This window comes from Micrasema longulum, unplaced genomic scaffold (genome assembly GCF_059751315.1).
Source record: "Micrasema longulum isolate JH-2025_06_02 unplaced genomic scaffold, ASM5975131v1 h1tg001337l, whole genome shotgun sequence".
Classification (NCBI taxonomy): domain Eukaryota; kingdom Metazoa; phylum Arthropoda; class Insecta; order Trichoptera; family Brachycentridae; genus Micrasema; species Micrasema longulum.
Window position 1 is genome coordinate 254,771 of NW_028278523.1, and position 20,486 is coordinate 275,256.

Genomic DNA, 20,486 nt, shown 5'->3' on the forward strand with positions numbered 1-20,486 from the left:
TTTGTAATATGTTAATTTTAACAACTCCAGTGTGATTAAATCCAGTTCTTGTCTACAAAAATATGGACAAATTTACAGGTCATGTGACCTGTCATTGGCTGGTTTAAGTGGCAATTTTACACACCATTTTACTTTGTTTATTTATTTATTTATTTATTCATTAAAAATTACAAAATGAAGTATTTATGAAATTATTAAGGCTTTTTAGGCTATGCCCGTGTCAAGCCACAATAAATAACAATAAAAATACATAGTAAAATTAAATAGATCAAATTATTACGACGTAGAATAATAATCTAGAAAAAAAAGGTAAATGTAATAAATAATCAAATTCCAAAGAATACAATGCAAAAAAGATAATCAGAAATCATTTTTAAAATATAAAATTATACAAATTAAGAATCACAGATAATCAAATATACAAAATAGCGATATCAATAAAATCAACAAAATAATAGTAAAATATAGTATTATTTAAAAAAAACAAAATAAGAGTATCATTTAAATCAACCGAAAAAGAATATATACATAAAAGCATACTTGAAATGATATTGAGATATGTATTCTAGAAACTCACTCGATACTATAGTAAGAAATATAAGAAATAGGAGCAATAAATCATATGCCAAATACATAATGAAAAAAAAAAAAAACATAAAAATTATCAATATATATAAAAAGCAAATAAAAGTAAAAACTTCTAAATTCCGTTGACACTTCCATCTGTTGACGTTTGTGAAGTTAAAGAGCTGAAACTTTTATTGTTGCGGGTGAGATTTATTTGTATTATTTATTGTTTCAGCATTTACTTTGTGGAAAAACATTTTGAATTTATTTAAAATAAAACACTTGGTAAATTTACCGCACAAAATTTAATACAATTATTTCGCCTAGATTATAGGCAACGCCAGAAAATATGTTTCAATTTTTATACTTCTTCTTGGACCAGGTGGATTCAGTATCAATAAAGGTTTTAGCTCTTGTGTATGTAATAATATCAATCATATGTCAATGACTATAACGCATTTTTGAACTAATGTTCAACAATTTTTATTAAATTTAATTTTTAGATAAAACTTAGTTAAGCGCAATAAGCAATTAGCAAAAAAATACAAATCTTCTTTCATTCCATACTTTTGACTTTTATTTGCTTTTTATAAATCTTGATATTTTTATGTTTTTTCAAATGTATTTATATATTTTTTAATTTCGCTACTACTCACTCTTATTTGGAATACTATTTGTTACTTATATTTCTTACTATATTATACAGTGAGTTTCTAGAATCCATATCTCAATTATCATTTCAATTATGTTTTTATATTAATATTTTTTTTTTTATTTCAATGATACTATTATTTTGTTTTTATCAACTCTACTTTAGTTTCCTATTATACTTTTGTTTTGTTAATTTTTATAATACTAGTATTTTGAATATTTGATTATGTATGTATCTAAATTTGTATGAACTATATTTTGGTATTAATATTTGAATATTTAAAAAAAATTGTATTCTTTGGAATTTAATTATTTATTTTTTAATCCTTGTTTTTCTGTAATGTTTTTTTATTGCATTGCACATGGCGTTATAATTTAATTTAATTTATTTTACCATGTATTTTTTATTGTTAATTATTATGGCTTGACACGGGCACAGCGTAAAAAGCCTTAATAAGTTCATTAATATTTAAACGAGTGTAATTAAAATAAAAAAAACGGGGATCCAGTGTATTCAACACAGTGTAATAATATTTGTGGGTAACAAAGTTACATATAAGTTTTGTATGGATATTGCAAATCTTCGTAATTTAAAATTACTTATAAAATTAAATGTTTATATTTTGCCGACTTGTATTGCGTTGCCTTGAACGCGACTTATGCGAACCAATAACCGTAGATTTACGATTTGGGGTGGAATTCACTTATTAAATTTCACGAATATTTAATGCTGTTAATAGTACATAATAATGTTTCCCAAATGGCGACGTAATTAGAAATTCAGGGGTGTAATGTTTAAAAAAATACGCGCCAATGTAAATGTAAATAAAATTATTTTATGGCGTCTTGAGCGGTTAATTATTACGCACGAAAATTAGGAAAATTTAACGTCTAGATATAATATTTTGACAATGGATCAAAAATCAAAATCAGTTTTTCTAAAGCAATTAGTATTATTAAAGAATACTTCAGATATATTTTCAAAACAAAATAAAAAAAAATAGTATTTAAGTTCTTAAAATAAAAGAGGGGAAAAAAATCAAAAGCAATATCCCTGAACTACTTCATGTACAAGAGTATGAAGTAAGGAAATATCACATTTTTTAAAAACATTTCTAAAGAAATGAAGGATAGTGTAATACTGTCCAGTAAAAAAAAATCGTCATAAATGTTTCCCCTCTCTGTTGTAACAAATTTAGACCTGAACAGTTTAAATATGAATTTTTAGTACAGTAAGTGTACAATAGTGATAAATAATCTTAGAATAAGTATAGATGTAAATATTGTGTGGTAAATATTAAATTAAACTGTGTTTATAATAGAACTAAATAAAATACATCATATTTGAGTTAATTGTTTTGTTTGATTGATATTTTGTATAATATATATTAATTAAATAGTTTTATCTACGAAAAACAACCCATTTGACCAGCTTTTTTTGAAAATGCTACAATTATTAACCTTTAATTTGCATTTTGGTTGTGCGAATCGCCCTTCGAGATTGGCGCTAAGGATAAAATTACTTAAAAATTGAACAAAAATGACATCAACAATATTTTGAGTTTGTCCAAATTTTTGTAGACAAGGACTGGATCCAACTCCCTGGGGAGCTGTTTATATTAACATATTACAACAGAGATGAAGAACATTTAAGAGAAGGTAATATGGAAGTCTAGGCATCTACAGGGCTTATGACCTGTCAATGGCTGGTTTAAGTGGCCACTTTACACACTGTGTAACATTCACCATTCTGCCTATATTTGAACATCTTTATTCCTTCAACTCTTTCATCTGTTGATGTTTGTCAAGTTAAAGAGCTGAAACCTTTATTTATGCGGGTGAGATTCATCTAATTGAATTATTTCACCTACATACTAGGCAACGCCTGAAAATATTATATTTTCAATTTCTATACTTCTTCATGGACCAGGTAATTTATAAACAATATTTTGAGTTTCTCCAAAAAGAGTTTGTCGACAGATAAACAGACAGATAAACAGCTCCCCAGGGAGTTGAATCCAGTCCTTGTCTACAAAAATTTGGACAAACTCAAAATATTGTTGATGTCATTCAAAGTAAAGGATACGTTATTATTTTTTTCGTAATGTGTATCTTTAAGAATAAATAAATGAATTGTTTTTATTATTTAAAAATAAAATTCAAACAATGCTTCGAGCTTAAAAATTTCGTTAAAAAAAATTAAAACGAAAAATTGGAAAATTGTTTTGCCTCGTTGCATTGTTTTTGTATGCACTTTCTGGTTAAGGAAAGACCTTGGAAGCGCAAATAAATGCAGCTGCCATCCGCTGCACGCTGATTGCAACAACGTTATTAATCCTTTGGTAAATATAGCGCCTGCGTTTTGCCTATATTATATATTGTAATGTATCGCCGTCGCCAACTCTCCACAGAACAACGACCCAGACCATTTGGCCTCCAAAACTCAAGTAGGTAATGTACAAGAAAGATAATATTCAAGTTTATCGAGGGCTCGGTATTAAACAATACACTGCACTGGGAACTACTGTATGTCGATAGAGTTGATCTTAGAGTCAAAGTGTTAACATTTCATTGACGTCGAGTTTGTTAAAATAGTTTATCCAGATAATATATTTTATCTATTAATTTATTTTTATCATTGTCTACTTTGAAAAAGTTACGTGTTGATGTCAAGAATGACATCCAAATAATTATTATCTTTTTGTGTTGAGAGAATATGGAAGGTCAGTTTGATGGATAAGTATTTGAATATTTCCTTAGCCAACAAATTGACTTGTGAAATAGACATTTTTAATACGACAATTATCCATTTTAAAACGTTCTTAAATGCACTGTTTGAAACTAATTATTAATATCATAATAAAACTTTCTTTTTCATGCAATTTTTTCTCTGTTTTTGATGTGTATTATAATTTATTATTATCTTTTTCAGAAATAAATGTATCCAATATTTTTGAATACTAGATATTATGTTATTATCTTATATATACTTACAGTAAACTAATTTTTATTATTTGTTTATACCATTTTTTTTATACGTATAAGTATATGTAAATGTATACATTATTTTGTTTAAATTCTTTACAAGTTATTTACAATTTGCTTTTGAATTCAATTACTTTTCTAATATCCATATTTTTTTATTTATTTTCTTTTTTACTATGTAAAGCTTTACTTTTTATTTTGCATAGCAGTATACTTTTATTGTTTCTAAATGTGTACAAAAAAGCGTTTTTTTCTTTTAAATTACTACTTACTATGTTTGTATTTACCTGTAATTTTTTTGTAAATGCCCCTTGGGCGTATTGTAAAATTAAATAAATAAATTTAGTTTTACTGTCACTCTCTCGCAGGTGCCTCCCGCACAATGCGAAAGAGACAACTGCACGTCGGACTGATGCATATCTAAAATCAACAACATTGATGTTCGCTGTTCTGTTTTCCTGACTCCTAACCGATTTTTAATTTTTTTTAAATATTTTTTTTTTATTATTTTGCACCACAACAGGCCAGGAGGAATTACAGTGGTGAATTACATCACTGAAAACCCAGGCTTGAGAAGAATCACATTTAATTTTTGTGCTCTCACCGGGAATCGAACCCGGAACCTTCCGTGTGTGAGTCAAGCGTCTTGACCAGTACACCACGGCGGCCGCACGATTTGTGAGAAATAGTAAACAAACAAACACAAACCATCACGCCGTATCCCCGTAGGGGTAGGCAGAGACGATAGAACGCCATATCACTCTGTCTTTGCATACAGACCTCGCTTCCTCTACATTCACACATCTTCTCATGCACGCACATCGATTATTCCTACTCATGACACGACCATCTTCAAGTATTTGATGAACTTGATCGTACCATGTATTTCTCGGTCCTCCTCGTTTTCTGCATCCATCAATATTTTCTTCGTAGATCGTTTTAGCCGTTCTATCGCTGTCCATTTGCTCTACATGTCTAAACCAACGCAGCACCCCTTTCTTGATTCTGTCGATAATGCATGTCTCAGCCTTACACAGTTCACGGATCTCGACATTTGTGCACCTATCTTACATCGTTTTACCACACATTCGCCTGAAGGATCGCATTTCGACAGCATTTAACCTACTTTCATCATTATTTATCCGATTCCACACTTTGCTCCCATACGTTAGAGTTGAAAATTAGTATCAGATAAAAATTTCATGAGTCGATACCTTTTCCGTTTTTAAAATTATTTATTCCATAGGTATTTCATACGTTTGAAGACGACAAATAAAACAAGGCATTTTAATGGGTTTTTGGATGGAATTCCATCTCTTCGTCAGGACACTCACTAAACCAACATGCCAATACTAACATTCACTTACACTTTTACCATCACCGTAGTATACATAGTATTTACAAAAAATACATAAATAACATGCACAGTTAATTGCGAACACTTCCACAAAAATTAGGTTAATAATTTTCAGCAATATGTTGAAGAATGTGTGGTGGTGGGGGATAAGGAAGGTGATGAGCAAAGGGGTTTAAAGTTACAAAATTGGGTAATTTTTAAATCTAAACGTGGATTATATTGAAAAGACTTTTGATTATTAATTACGAGAATATTCTTTTTTAATGTGAAATACCTCCATGTTATTCAATTTAAGTTATTTTTATTTTCAAATTGTAATTATTTTTATATTAAATGAATGTAAAATTTTAACTCCCGCTACCCCTTAGCTCCTCCCTTTCTTATTCCTCCCACCGCACATTCTGCAACATATCGCTAAATATTATTTACCTAATTTTAGTAGATGTTCGGATATGGTGGTATTTTCTTCACCTTTTACTCTGCATAAAATTGATGTATTTTTTCGTAAATAGTATGTATACCACGGTAATGATACTGGTGAAAGTGTATTTTAGTATTTGTATGTTGGTGTAGGGAGTGTTCTGATGAAGAGACGGGTGCGTCTCGTAACGGTAGACATAAAAAGTCGGTAAAGCTAGGGTTTCCTAGGACAGCGGTGCCCGCATCTTAACGGCCGTAGTGAACGGTGATGCGGTGGACAGCCGTCATAATGTCGACTAGAGAGTGGTTTCCTAGGGAAACGGTGGGCACCGCTGTCCTAGGAAACCCTAGCTTAAGTGGTTAAAAACTAATATTTATTAACATTAAAAATATTCGACCACAAAGTTAATGCATTGAACATCAAATAACTATAAGATTTTAATTTGCATTTATATAAAAAATAAATGAAATTTAAAAATGATAAAAAATACAATTATTTTAAGATATTATTTTTCATGATGTTTTCTGTCTTTTAGTAAGGCGATATTTCATTTTCAGGTCATGAAACTGAAAACATTCCAGCTTTCAGGACACTCACATCCTTTGTGCTTGCACCACGCAGCTGTACATATAAACATCCTTCATTCGCCTGTGAGTCACGCGTCCGCCCATCTATTTCAGGATATTTCAGATCGTTATTTCAGAATGACCATGTCTCGAACCGAAGACCTTAGATCTGAATGTCTGTGCAAATGACCGAGCGCAGTATTAATATAGATGCATGGTAATTATTTACTTAAAAATTCAACACCTCGCAATTCTTCAGTATTTTTTTTTTTATTTGTATCCGGACGAATGAAGAACATAACTCTCCAAAAGAAACTCTTATTCGTATTTGATGGTGCATAGGTCACTACATTAGAACTACATACAACGTATTTTGAACATATGCTACAAAAAAGGTAAGTTGATTCGTCTTACGATTCAGACAGCAGTCCCGGAATAGTGAAATGTTGCATTGTTTAATAGAATATGAGGGGCCTGACAATTTTGAGAAAGTATTTAATACAGAAAATATTTTAAGTTGGTCCGAATTTTTGTAGACAAGGACTAGATTTAACTCCCTGGGAAGCTGTTAATATTAACATATTACAACAGAGATGTAGATTATTTTAGAGAAGGTATAAAACCTTATCTCAAATGTTCTTCATCTCTGTTGTAAAATGTTAAAATAAACAGTTCCCCGGGGAGTTGAATCCAGTCCTTGTCTACAAAAATTTGGGCAAACTTAAAATATTGTTTATAAATCCACCTGGTCCATGAAGTCCAGTGTGTAGGTGAAATAATTCAATGAGATGAATCTCACCCGTATAAATAAAGGTTTCAGCTACTTAACTTCACAAAAATCAACAGACGAAAGAAATGAAGGAATAAAGATGTTCGAATATGGGCAGAATGATGGCATATAACCTGTCCATGTTTAAACAATCAGAATGGTGTCATTCCAGAATAGTAAATTTTACACATTGTGTAAAGTGGTAATCGCTGTTGTTTTTTTTTAAATTTAATTATTTAGTAATAACATTGTACAAACATTTATTAAGGACAGAGACAGAGTTTAAAGCGTCACAATCAGGAACGACCCATGACTAGCTAGAAAATCCGTGTTTAGTCGGGGCACTTATAATGCATTTATAACCACATTCATATTATATTTTATACATACGTATTTAATTGATACATATCATTAATACTTTATATATTATACAATGTTATTGAATAAAGACAAAGGTTCAAAGTATTTCTAATACCAAATTATCTTTTTTATCGATAATTCTATAACAGGTAATATTTTATTCTTTTATATAGTTTATATTTTTTAGACTTTCTTAATTAATAATATTGTTTTAATTGCTCTGTATTACTTATGCTTACATGTATGTATATTTAATTGTATTTGTAACTAATATGTAAAAGACACTCAGTGCCGTTTATTTCAATAACAAAAATAATATTTATATGTAGTTTTTTCTGCCACTCTCTAGCAACGGCCTCCCTTATACTATGCAAAAAAGACAATTGCACGTTAGACTGATTATAAAAATAATGGTCTAAAATTGTTTATTACCGTATTCAGAAAAATATACGTAATCAGTGTAGTTCTGGGGTGTGGTTAACGATACTATGACACCTCGGTTTTATCGATTTATCGTAATTAGTCCGACCAGCAGTTGTCTTTTTGCACAATATCGGGGAGACATCTGCGAGAGAGTGACAAAAAAACTATGTTAAAATACCTAATTATTAAATTTTTAAACTTTTTTTTGCCTCGTTTTGCAACGTGACTCCGAGGACACGCTGAGTTCAGACATTTTGTCATTGAAAATTTTATCACAATTCTATCAAAAGCAATTTGATTACAACTCTCACATTTTTTCCGCTAAGTTTTGTTTACACGGCTTCATTCGCTCTGAATTCGATAAAAAATTGCGTAGGGTACAATTTCTTTCTCGCTAAAATCCCCCTTCAAAAGTCCTCGTAACTCCGGTTTTATGCAACGCTCTGAAAACGTGACTGAAAAAATATTTAAATAGGTGCGAAGGTTTTCACGGTCACTGTTATCAATATTATGTATCTTTTTTGGGTGATACCGTGTATGTTGGATTTGATCCGACGTTTCGGCTACCATTGCAGGAGCCATCTTCAGGGAAAACTAAACACATACATTTCTCTATAAAACACACAGTTTTCCCTGAAGATGGCTCCTGCAATGGTAGCCGAAACGTCGGATCAAATCCAACATACACGGTATCACCCAAAAAAGATACATAATATTGAAAAAATATTTGTTTAAAAAAACACGTCCAAAATAAAGTTTATGAAATTATGTTGAACGCAATAGCGAAGTCTCAAAAAGTTTTTTGATTCAAACCTTTGCGTTAATGTGAATTTAAATTGTATGACAAGTTCAATTAAAATTGAATGGAAAAAAGTTTGGAGTTTGAAACAATTCATTAATAATTCTGTAATCTACACGTGGGCTTTTCCGGATTTGGGTAGGCGCTGCATGAAGCATATTGTTTAATACAGCTTCAAACGAAAAACATTGTAAATATGAAGGTGAAATATTGAAAAATCTGAAAAATAGGTCATCAAGAGAAAAGCTTCGATAAAACAGAAATTAATAATTGAATTACTTATTCATCCTAAAATATTTTCGTAACTATTCAAGGTTTTCTCTTTTGCGTCATTTTCTTTTATGGAAATAAAAAAGAAATCCTTGAACTGTTAAAAAACCGTAGTCAAAAGTAAATGTTTTCATAAAAAAAACATATTATAAGGTTGTTTTTTTAGGGCAGGCTTAATTTATAGAGATTGTTTGTTATTTTATATTGACACGAATATAACGTAGTTATATAACATTCAAAAGACATAAAAGTTATTCAAGATATGGAAATTCGGGCGGGGTAAACACAATGATATTTTATTTATCGAATTCAAACAGGGCTTAAAGTTTAGGTATTGGTAATTTTACCAACGGAAAAATACGTTTCATTTAACTCTTAAAGCCCACTGGCTTAAAAAATACGTGCGTGGCGGTGTTAGGTCAATTGAGACCCAGGTTTTAGTGTCACCTTTAAAAAATTTTCATGGGTTTCAAAATATCATCCTTTTATTAAAATATGCAATGAATCATGAGAAAATGTGTGGTAAAGTTTTGTGTACAATTTATTATATATGCTCAAAGGCCGTTTTTAAGGACATAATTATATACATGTAAACACATAGAAAATTATTTTAAAAGAAAGTAGAAAGACACAATGGTATATAGTAGACTTGGTGGGAGTGGAAGCGGGAGAGAGGTGTATATAATTGAATTTGATTCAGTGATCGTATGATAACAACTTGTTATCAAAGAAATCAAGACTGGTATGTTTGTTGGCAGACCTAAAAATCCTGGGCATTGGAAAAGAAAACCATAGTTAGTTCTATGGTTATCGGTATGAAAAAGTAAGTTTTGTCTGAGGCTTCTAGTTGAGATATTTAATTTTATTAAGCTCAATATTTCAGGCGCATCAAACTAAACTTACATGATTAAGTTAAGGAAAATGATGTATACAGCGATAACCTCCATGGAAATCGCAAATGTTTACAATTATTATTTTCTCACTTGAATTTCCATTTTATTTATCTTTTTTGTCACATTTTATGTTTATATCTTTTAAATAATTTATAAAAACCTTATTGGTCTTTTTATGTTAAAAAATTGTTGTTTTTAATACTTATAATGAATGACTATGTTTTCTGAATAAAATAAAATTAATTAATTAAATTACTTTTTACACAATCAATTATTTCCTATTAGTAAAAGTTAGCCGGTTAAGGATCAAAAGCTAGAAACGACAAAAATGCAAATGCCCAGGTGGTTAGCAGGAGTATCAATAACTCAATGTTCCTAAGTCGTGCAAAGAAACGGTCTAGATAATCTAGATGAAAGGGACACCCAAAAACGAAGATTGTACAGCCTAAGAACAAGAAGAGCCGACCCCAACAGCCTACGCGGGCAATGAGTTGGGGCAATGCCAGGATGAAGAGGGTTAGTGGCATAAGGGTTAACGCGTTCTCCGTAACTCCGTTTCCATGCTCGAGAGAGTCAGCCATACAAAAACAGCGCGTTGAGACGCGCGCTTTTGTACGCGCTCTACGCGTCGACGTCAAGTATTCTAAATGATTTTAGATTTCGTACACTCGGAAGTTTTTAGATTTGTTAGAACCTTGATGAAACACTTGGACACTAGAAACATAACAAATATTGAGCTTTGACGTTTGACACGCGTCGATAATACAGGGTTGACATTTAATTTTGGAGTCTCCTTAAGTATTGCGTATTATTTGTGTCAAACTTACTTAGTTGTAATACCTAAAGCTTTTACTTTGTCATTTTGCCGCGTTTTTTTTAATGATATAAAACTATTATTTTTTTATTTATTTAAATCTTAAAGTAGGGCACACATATCATACATATTGTTATGTGTGTTCTAATAATAACATTGCAAATATATTTAATTTATAAATTGTTTATCACATATGTCTTGACCATTATTTTAAATTTTGATATGTTTTTTTCTTCATAAATATTTTTTTCCATTTCGTAATACTTTTTAATTGCTTTAAATAAAATTGAATTTTGTGACTTTGCCTTTTTCCTAAAAGGAAGTCTAATTTTGTTCTTTTCTCTAGTATTGTGATCGTGTTCATGCTGGTTCCCATCAATTTTTTCCCAAAATTCTGTTTTTTTATTAGAGTTTATAATTTTATGAACAAATATCATTGTATTGTAAAATATTCTTTGTTTATATCTTAATAATTTCATTTCATTTACCATCGACTTTACCCTCGTATATCTGTTTTTTTTCAAAATGATTCTAAAGGCTTTATTTTGTAATACAGTTAGTTTATCTATGTTTTCTTTGTTTGATAAAAATAAAATGCTACTACAGTAGTTAACGTGTGGTTCAATAATTGCTTTGTAAATAGTTTTGCAGGAGTCCTTATCAATAAATCTTCTGATCCTTCCCAAAATTGATATTTTTTTTGCAATCTTATTTATTACTATCTTAGCGTTTTGGTGAAATGTAAGTTTTGAATCCAACATTACGCCTAAATATTTAATTTCAGTGACTTCATTAAGTTTTTCATTTTCTATTACAATTGATGGTGTAATTTCTATTCTTTTGTTTCCTATATTCATATATTTAGTTTTGTTAACATTTAATTTTAATTTATTAATTTTTAGCCACAGTGATACATTATTAAGATCATGATTTAGTCTGTCCATAATTGTTTTATAATTTTCTCCCGATATATATATTAAGGCATCGTCTGCAAAGAGTCTTATTTTTGAATATTTTAATGTTTCGACAATATCATTTATGTATATAATAAACAAAACCGGTCCGAGAACCGATCCTTGTGGTACTCCCAATGAAATTTTGAGGGGCTCGGAAATTTCATCATTCACCTTCGTTATTTGGTATCTATCGCCAAGGTACTCTTCAAACCATTTTATTTGTAGATGAAAGAAAATATGTTTTTTTCCTTTTTTTATCTTGAAAAAATACAAACATTATTTTACATGAATGTCCTAATAGTTCTTAATATCTTATTGTCAGAAAGCTATATATTATTAATAAACTTGAAACTTACATTTCATCACAACGTCAAAAAAGATTTGAGAGAACAAAACATTTGCAATGGGAAGAACCAGAAGAACTGTTGATGAGGGTTCATGCAAAACCACCCACAAAACAATTATTAAACCTCACACCAACCACTGTAGCAGCACATTATCCTATAAAACCACGACAAATTTAAATAAAATTCACCATGCTAAAATACAAAGCTCCAAGAATAATCTCGAGAAAAAATAAGAGCGACACAAGGCCAAGGTCAAATAACTAAATGTTATTTAATATTTGTATAAAACCAATTACCGATTTTCCTCTGTCTACCAGTTTCAAGACGTACCCGTCTCTTCGTCAGGACACTAATTAAACCAACATTACTCGTGGCCTCGTGGTGTGATGGTCGCGTTAGCCTGCCATGCAAGAGGTCTTTATATTTTTGTGTATTACATTACTTTATATTTGTTTTTTATTATATATTATACATTTTTACCTTTGTGTTAGTAACATGTATTCTTGGCACATATTTATAATTTATATTTGTACAATAACGATTATTAATTTCTTACATTTGATTAGCTAGGCATTTATAATTAAGTAGTTTTAGTTTTTTTGTTATTGTTATACGAGTATTAACATAGAACTACTTATACTTTAAAATAAGAAAAAGCGGCCTCCGTGGTTTAGTGGTCAAGACGCTTGACTCACACAAGAAAGGTTCCGGGTTCGATTCCCGGTGATAACACATAAATTAAATGTGATTTTCATCAAGCCTGGGTGTTCTGTGATTTAATTTGCCATTGTAATTGGGCCTCCTAGCCTGTTATGGTGCAAAAAAAAATTAATAATAAAAAATAAAATATAACAACAGAGATGAAGGACATTTAAGAGAAAATAATATAGAAGTCTACGCATCTACAGGGCTTATGACCTGTCAATTTAAAACAGTGTTAAAAAAAGTGTTTGTTTATTATTTTTTATATATTTCGGTATTAAAAAAGACTTGATTTACTCGTATTAAACTTTTTTACACTTTTATTTTTTGATATATTTAAGATTTTTTATATGTTTATGTAAACATTATTATATTGTGTTACCAAATTTTTAAAAAGAGAAATCCCTGTAAAAAAACTGCTTTTTCAGTTTGGTGGGAATGAAAAAAATTGATTAGAAGAATGCTTATGTGAAAAAATTTAAATTAAAAAATATATATATATTATATTAACATATTACAACAGAGATGAAGAACATTTAAGAGAAGGTAATATAGAAGTCTAGGTATCTACAGGGCTTACGACCTGTCAATGGCTGGTTTAAGTGGCCACTTTACACACTGTGTAACATTTACCATTCTGCCCAAATTTGAACATCCATATTCTTTCAATTTTTTCATCTGTTGATTTTTGTGAACTTAAAGAGCTGAATTCTTTGTTTGTTTAGGTGAATCTGACCCGTAGTCAGATTCACCTAATTGAATTATTTCACCTACATACTAGGCAACGCCTGAAAATGTTATTTTTTCGATTTCTATACTTCTTCATGGATAGGGTGGATTTATCAACAATATTTTTTTGTTGATAAAAAATAATAAAAAAAAAACATAAATCTCCATCTTAGAACAGGCTGAGCCATGTAAGATGGAGACTATCCTAAACAGAGAACGCTCCGTTTTCGTTTTCTATTTACTAGTTTTATATAGATTCCCTGTAATTAAATAAGTTTACTTATTTATTGTGTATGCAGACAATTGGTAGAATTCCATATTTAATTTGGTAATGTATCCAAAATAAAACAATTTTATTGGATTGTAATTCTACTTTATTTTTTATAAAATATACAAAGGGTATATTGTGACGCGTTTCGTCTTGTTAGGACATTTTCAAACAAAAAAACTCTATACCCTTTGTATATTTTATAAAAAAATAAAGTAGAATTACAATCCAATAAACTTGTTTTATTTTGGATACATTACCAAATTAAGTTTACTTATATTATGAAATAAAATATGTTAATAAATAAAAACATTTATTTATATATAATAATGTAGAATATAGAGTATGTGGCAAGAAACAAAAATGAATTTTTGTGAAAATTTGGATTGCATTTCTATAAGCAATGGTGTCATAAATGGCACTTCGCCACCGTGTAGTTATTTGTTAAGTTTTTATGATTATTTTTTGACATACATGTTAAAAAAATAATTACTTTCAGCATTATTTTCTCTAAAAGTTACCTAAAATTTTACGGCCTACAGGTTACTATCAATCAGGAGCGAATCGTCAAAGTAAGCGATTATGCACAGCTTACCATTATATTTGACTTTTAATAATAATAATTTATAGTAACTATGTTTATTGGAAAATAAATAAAGTAATTGGTATTTATTATAAATCACCGTTTATATCTTTCTACAAAAAAATATCTATGAAGTGCGCCCAGCGCCAGCGCTCAGCCCATTCTTACTAAACGATGAAACTAGCCGATTACCTCAGCTTATTCTTCCATACAAAAAAGTACACTGTATTTTTTGTCTTTAACCCAAGTCGGCTTTTTTAGTACTAAAACAAACTTGCAGATTACAAATATTTTTAGAAGATTCTCTATTTGGAAACTAGTATTTCGAACATTATTTCCGAAGGACTATTTTTCTTTGATGGGATACCGTTGACATAATATTATGTATCACATAGGACAGGTGGCGTTGGCAGTGGCCGTTTTAGGCATTATTCATTTTAAAAGAAATCGGCCAGTGCCTCAAGTCTCGACAGTACTGTCAATGACAGATCATTATGGAAATATCTGCGGAATGTCATTGTGGTATTTGTTAATAAACTTTTGTACGCGTATTTAATAAAAACGTGTAAAATAAAGCTACGTTTATCACGTGGTTAATAATAATAGTTGATTTTCGCAGAACCACAAAAAAAATGTCATTTATAATTACATTACTTACATGTCATGTAAGTACTTATATGGAGTACAAATTAATGAACATTTTTAATAGATTACCAATAAAATAAATCACGGCTCGCCACTGCTATCAATAGCAATCCATAGAATCACAGAAAATGTTAAATAAAAGTTAAATGGGCAAACAGTAGGGCTGCCACAATTCTGGGTTTAACCCTGAGTCTACGGGTTTGAATAGTGCGTACCCGGGTTAACGTACTATACCTCCGGATCAGATCAAGACTAAAAAATCAATGATTTTAATACTGTTGGTGATTTTTAGGAAAACCTTGACAAACTGCAGAAAAACTCAGCTCGTCTGGGTCTTAATATTAATATAAAAAAAACTCAGATCTTGTGCAACAAATCTTGTCCTGACCCTGATCAGCCTCTGTATAATAATGGACAGAGGATCGAAAAATTTGATAGCTTTAAATACTTGGGAGTTCACATAACTGAGGATGGAAGCATGCAAAAAGAGTTAGCAACCCTCCTAGGAATTGCTGGAGCAATTTTTAACATGATGCGTGTTGTTTGAAACTTGAGTCTACACTCGGTCGATTATTCAACTCTTGTACAGTGGTAGTACTTCTGACAATGGTTAATATGGGTGTGAATCTTACCACCTTACCAAAGCCCAGCTCACCAAACTTCTGAGTATTGAGAGTAAGTGCTGAGGAGAACATTAGGTTTAAGGTGGTTCGATTTTATAACTAACATAGAAGTCCGAGAACGGACGCAGCAGCCTTCTATAACGAGCGTCTTGAGGATGCGACGGTGGACCTGGCTTGGACACGTGCTGCGCATGCCTCAAGAGAACCAAAACCCAAGTTGCCTCTTCTTTAAACCTGCGGGCTCTCGCCGTCCCGGAAGACCGTCGATGAGGATCTTTCGACTTTATTCGGCGGAACTAAGGGGCGCTGGACTGACGTGGGAGGAGGCGAAAGTACCGGCTGGCGAAAGCTTCTCATGGAGGTAATCGGTGATGTCCACATGCTCCGCTTAGGAGCGGATGTGGAAAAAAGAGATGATAATACTACAAAAATATATATATTCCAATGTAGTAATAAATCATAAATATCGGGTTGTGATCCTGTGGCTAGTGTCTCGGACTCACGGACCAAAGGTCTGTGGTTCTAATCCCACTCTACTTCAACTTGATTCCACTTTTTAATAGTGAGTTATTTACAACTCGTTGAAAATGGCCCTCAAAATAAAATATTTGGGTCAATCATAACTCAAAAAAGTATTTTTACAAAAAAAAAAAAAATTTTGGCTTTCCTACATTTTATTTTGGCTTTTTGTCAAAATTAATTTTACGTCGAATAATTTCATATATAATTCCTAAATACTACGGGCTAGTTAGTAACTAAGGAAATTCAAATTTCTTTCTCAAAAAAAGTCACCAATGAATGGCGTTAAAATACCAGTCACTACAAAACATTATTTATTATTTACTTATTTACAGTCTTCATAACTTAACGGGCTGTTTAATCCATCATGTGATGCAGACTGTAAACACAAGTTATACATTAATGAATAGAAAGCAGATAGCTGCTTTACTGCCGATATGTACTGAAAAATAAATCCACGAGTCCCGATCTTCGTTTTCTTATTTTGAAGTAACCAGTTTCGACCTTTTTTGATTGAAAAACGAAAATATAAATTGGTTATTTTTTATAAAAATAAAACACGAGTGATACTTTAATCCTCAAATTTGAAATATCCAGTGACCAGTTTCATCGCTTTCGCGACATCTTTGAGACTGGTATCTTTATTAAAGAGTTAAATGTGTTTATACAAAACAGAGGTAAGGATAGATAATTCAAAGTTATATGTAAATTAAATAAAATTATTTTTATCTTAAGGATCATTATCAAAAAGTTTTCTTTGGGTTAACTAATGAGTTGATATAATGCTATTTTAATGAGTTAAAGTATTTTATTTTATTTTTAGCGTCCCATCCTTCGTGAGTGTTGTTTTGTAAATAATGATTTATGAAAAACAAAGGGTATAAATTCATAAGTAAAATTATATTACAATGGGTAAAGTAATGGAGAATGCACATGTGTTATCTGTTCATTAAGTAATTCTACGTCGGGTTTATTTTTCAATCTATTAATTTCGAGAATTTCTAATTTGTCAAGTTTATGGCCTTTAGGTGCAATATGAATTATTTTTACATTTTTTTTTAATTCAAAGGAATGTTTATTTTCTACTAAATGATTGGCAAAATTTGAATTATCTTTATTATTAGACCATGATTGTATGTGCTCTTTTATGCGTGTTTTATCCATCAAGAATTTTCACTTACAAACTTAAATGTTTTTTTATAAAATGGTTAAATAATTCATCCAAAATTTACAAAACAACTGAATCGATTTACAAATAATTATTTTCCCTTAAAATTGCGGTAGGTAACTGCCTAAAAAATAAATATATATAACCTTGATAGCCTTAAAACGTGACACGTAACTCACAAAAAAAATGTAGGAATTCATTTGTGTAAGGCGTCGGTAAAATAATTTGATGTTAATTTGACGATTAAATAAATATGGCTTTCACTTTATAAGGGTCAATTTCGTCAAATTTGAATTCAATACAATTTTCGCCACGTGACTCCTGAAAATCTTATAAAGTTCATGAAAAAAATATATTGGCAACGTGACCCGAAGAAAGCGTGGCATTACTCAATGACCCGCTCTACGCAAAATCTTATATAACGAACGAATTTTTCAGCAAAATAATGTAAATTTAACCCCGCGTTTATTTGCTAAGGTGTTCGGTAATTAATTTGAGTTTTGTTTTTTCCAATTTTGTTCCTTTTAAAATCAGCGAAGCTTGAAAAAAATCTTGAAGGTAACATGACGTAATTTTTTTACCATGAAAAATATTTGTCAATTGATTAAGGCATTTTAATATACATATATATAATTTAAAAATCAACGTTTAGATATTTAATTTATTGTTGACTGAATTTAACAAAGAAAATTTTCTAATAAGTACAATCAATAATAATAATATAATAATCAATCATACAATCAAAGTCCAAAATTTTTGCAGATGATAAAAAGCTGTATGCAAACCCTCTCACTCACTCATCTCAACTACAGCAACACCTGGACAGTAATCATGAATGGACCAAGAAATGGCTTCTCACACTCAATGTTAATAAATCTACAGTTCTTCACATCGCGCACCAGCTCGAAAACCCCCAAACTTAAATATAGTCCAAATCAGAAGTTCCCAAACTTTTTTGTGTCGGAGACCCCTTGCCATGTTTTTCGGTTTTTGGTAGACCCCCTACTTACCTGATATTGATTTTTTATAAATTTTAAGCTGTAGTGAAGTTTAGTGTTGAAAACTTAAAGTTAAAAGATATGTTAAGTTTTATGCATTTATTAATTGAATTTAAATTAAAACCATTCAAAATATTTTTTTATCTGTTATATAAAATAAACGCAACATAAAATAAACTAAGCAACAAGTAAATGTTTTTAGTGGGAAGGATGAACCTGATGCTTTATTAATAAATTATCAACATTTGACGTCCATTTTGTCAGGTTTAATCTTAAATCTCCGCGGCTAATGATGTGCAGTCTGTTTCTTTTTTTTCTTAGGAGATTGGTAACAACGCTGAACCACTAGGTATGACGATGGAAAGGAAATTAAAAATTTGCTGGCTATATTACATAATACAGGATAAGTAACGGGTATGTTTTTTTGCAGCCAGAAGTACAGAAGTACTATCAGTGAATGTTGAGATCCACTATCGTGGACCCCCATTTTTATTTCATGGACCCCCAATTTTTTTTTTTCGTTGACGTAGACCCTTTGCCGGTTGTCATAGACCCCTGGGGGTTGATAAAGATTACTTTGGGAACCACTGGTCTAAATGGTGTAGTTTTGAAAACGGTGAAAAAGACCTTAGAGTAACAATAACAAATGATTTAAAATGGGAATGTCACATATTAAACATAACAAAAAAATCTAATTAAATTATCTACTTGATAAAAAAGCCTTCTCATGATAATAATCGCAGAATGCTTAAGATATCTTGGACAGACCTGATAACGAACTCCGAAGTCTTAGAAGTCTCCCCGAAGACAATAACCGGATTCTACCCCCTAGGGAGCTGTTAATATCAACATATTACAACAGAGATAGAGAATATTTTAGGGAAGGAATATAGATGTCTAGACATCTACAAGGCCATGACCTGGCAGGTTTAGTGTAACATTCACCATTCTGCCTATATTTAAACATCTACAGTGTTCTCCATTTATGTTGTAATATGTTTATATTAACAGCCCTCTTGGGGGCTGAATCCGGTTCTTGACTTCAATTGATTTACAAATTAAAAAAAGGATCTTTCACAAATTATACATATCCAGAGGAATAGGCAGAGGAGCCGGTGACAGCTGAAATGGCAACCAGTACTATAACTAGTGCAGAAACTTAAAAGGCAGAAAGGGTTGCCATAGAAAAGGACGATATTTAAAGAGTAGTAGGAACTGGGTAAACTAAAAACTTTTTATTTATATTTATTTTTGTTAATCTTTGCTTTTAATTTTTGTATAAAATTGTAAGATTCAAAATGTCCATGTATTTATAATTTTCTTAAACTGAACGGTTTGGGTAGGTAGGAAGAAATTGCCTTAAGGCAATATGCCCGCCCTCATTTGTATATATATTGTATATGTATAAAAAATGACAAATAAATAAATAAAAACATTGTTGATAAATATGTTGATTTTTCTGTTACAATCTCAAAACAAAATTTATGAATGTGTGAAACAGAGTAAATAAAAACATGTTTTACTTAAACAATTTATTTGACAAAAGAGTTACAATATTAAAAAAAAAAAATTAGTAGACATTTTAACAACTTAAGATAAATTTAAAACATTTTTAATTAATTATGAATAATTAAAGCATCAAATTTGTTCGCAAACATTTTACTAAACGTGATTTAATATTTGTATAAAACTAGTTGCTGAATTTTTCGTGTCCCTCAGTTTACGTTGGAAGAATATTAAGAAATTTTGATATTCGTGTAAAGAACATATGAGGTGTCTTCTAAATAACAATCTCTCCGAATACGCAACTCACCTAATCAATTTTAATCGTGACTTATATAAAGATACAGGAGTTAAAATCCTTCATTCAATTAATAAATAAAGGCTTAAAAGTGAATAATATGGAAATATTTCACATTTGGAAAGCTACTTTGATCAATAAATAATCAAATACGCTTTTAATATACCCCGTTATACGATGTTCAATTGTAATTGTCACCCTATACCTATTAAACTCACGCAGCTCCCTTCATCCCCTCCCTCTTTTTTCAACTATTTCTCCCACAACATAAA

General features: G+C 30.5%; 1 long non-coding RNA gene across 2 annotated transcripts; it reads left to right on the forward strand.

Moving 5' to 3' along the window:
- Positions 1 to 3,681: 3,681 nt before the first annotated feature.
- LOC148275841 (uncharacterized) lies at positions 3,682 to 19,785 on the forward strand. Of its 2 annotated transcripts, none has more exons than XR_015823929.1 (3): positions 3,682 to 3,941; positions 6,539 to 6,764; positions 18,178 to 19,785. It is a non-coding gene; the product is annotated as an uncharacterized LOC148275841 (long non-coding RNA). The 2 variants fall into 2 exon arrangements; XR_015823930.1 differs by lacking the exon at positions 18,178 to 19,785 and adding an exon at positions 15,398 to 16,197.
- The last annotated feature ends 701 nt before the right edge of the window (positions 19,786 to 20,486 follow it).